The sequence below is a fragment of the Garra rufa genome, chromosome 9 (genome assembly GCF_049309525.1).
Source record: "Garra rufa chromosome 9, GarRuf1.0, whole genome shotgun sequence".
Classification (NCBI taxonomy): Eukaryota; Metazoa; Chordata; class Actinopteri; order Cypriniformes; family Cyprinidae; genus Garra; species Garra rufa.
This window is the reverse complement of record NC_133369.1, coordinates 23,516,123-23,518,559: the sequence shown is the minus strand read 5'-3', so window position 1 is coordinate 23,518,559 and position 2,437 is coordinate 23,516,123.

Below are 2,437 nucleotides of genomic sequence, written 5' to 3'. Positions count from 1 at the left end.
GACTTATTGTCACTTGATTTGGCTCAAAATAAGTCAGACTAACTGAAATAAGCCTGACTTATTTGGTAAACTTGGTTTATGGAACACCCCCCTGGTCAATTTGACCCAAACACAACTAGACGGTTAATCAGTCAACAGTTATTTGATCCTAGTGTAATGAAACTGTCCCAATGTCAACAGATGCTGCATAAACAGACAGTATGTACTCATGTACAGAAAACAAAATAAGGGCCATATTAGTGTCTTACTGTACTAGCGACAAGATGAAGAAACAATTTGTACATTCTTTTTTTTCTGAAAGTGTGGGGGCTGCAGAATCATCTAAATGTCACTGACAGGGTCACAGACCCTACTTAAAGGGTGCATGCAGCAACATCCGTTACTTTAATCATAAACAACTAGATTCAGGCTGCAGTTTCGAAAATGATTTAAAGATTTATTGCCACTCATAAGTGGCTTCTTTGATAAATGAAATGATTGTTTCTTGGCTGAAATTATTGAAAAGTAAAGCTGAAAATAAATAATATATATATATATATATATATATTAGATCAAACACTATATACATGCAATGTACAGTTGTTTAAATAAATAGCAGTGCCTTAATGAAGGAGGCAAAGAAAAGGATTATGCTGTTCAAAAAAATAGCAGTATTGACATTTTTCTCTTTAAACTATCGTTCAGGTCCCTCAAATTATTTGATTTTCCAGCATTTTTGTGTATTTGAACTCTTTCCAACAACGATTGTATGATTTTGAGATCCATCTTTCCACACTGAGGACAACTGAGAGACTCATATGCAAATATTACAGAAGGTTCAAACGCTCACCGATGCTCCAGAAGGAAAAAACATGCATTAAGAACTGGGGGGTGAAAACCTTTGAACAGAATGAAGATGTGTCATTTAACTGATTTTAAAAAGTTCTGACCAGTCTAGAAGGAAAAAATATGAAATGACTAACTTTATATAAATATTAGATGAAACACTATATATGCAATATACAGTTGTTCAAATAAATAGCAGTGCCTTAATGAAAGTGAATAAAGTGCAAATATTTAATAGCTTTTATTTCTTAGTCTGTGTGTTTTTATTTACAGGAGGCAAAGAAAAGGAATATTAAGCTGTTCAAAAATAGCAGTATTGACATTTTTCTCTTTAAACTAAAACTTATATAAAATAAATAATAAAGTACATTACATTTTTTAACTTTAGTTAAAATGACTGAACCATTGCTTTTGATAACTGTTGTAATATTTTGTAACTGATCTTAAAGAGTTATGAACTAGTCTAAGCCTCCGAAAACAAGTTCATTATGAAAAAGAAAGCTGAACATCAGTTCATATATATATATATATATATATATATATATATATTAGGGCTGTCAAAATTAACGCGTTAATAGCGCGTTAACGCAAATTCATTTTAACGGCACTAATTTTATTAACGCGCGATTAACGCAGCACGCATTTTCTGTTTGACCCACTACCTAGCCCATAGTTAAAGAAATGGATGCACAGTGCTGCCAACCTAGCGAAAAGTGTCTAGCAACAATACATAAACACATAATTGGACAAACCTAATATAGTTTCTGAGGCTCTTCGGTTTTGCTGAACTTGCGTGAGGTCTCCCAATGCGCGCGCACCTCCCTCTCTTTATATCTGCGTCTGCTCTGTTCAGTGAGCGGCAGTGGAGCAGCGCTTTCAGTTAAAACTGATGTTATGTTCATTCCAGTGCTTGAAGTGGGCCGGTACGCAGGTACTTCTGTATTTTATCCTTTTGCGTACACCGGCACTTCTGCCATATTTAATGAATGCAAGCGGAGTCGGGCTACGTTAGGATTGGTGCTGTGGGGTTGATGCGTAAAGCCACATACGAGTATGCACGCGAAAACGGCGTATTAAATGCACGTCAAACACATGCATAATTGCATATCATATGCACGCCAAAGTTAATTTCAGCTTGTTAATAGCACGCCAAATAGAAACAGAAAGTCGTGCTAGTGCGCATTTGCATGAGACCAGGCTCTCCAATCAGTACATTATAACAAAAACAATACATTAAAACATAAAAGAAGCAGGTTTTTGGGATCAAATAACTTTAAATGGCTAAACTCCTAAAAAGTCAAAGGATCCTGAAGGCATTCAAACAGGAAGTTAAAAACAACGATAATGATGCAGGGAATAGTGACTTATGTCCAGATGCCGGTAAATGATTCTTTTCAGTGATTGAATCATGATCATAATTCAGGATTTTTTCAGTTATTATTTCATATTACTTTGGTTGTCTGATACAAGAAATATTAAATCAAAACAATGGAAACAGTTTTGTTGAGAACTTGGCTGCATCAAATGACAGTATGTGGGCACCAAGAGGCAAACAAATGTAATAATAAATGTACACTGTAAAAAATTTGCTGTAGTTCTGCAGCTGGTTGCC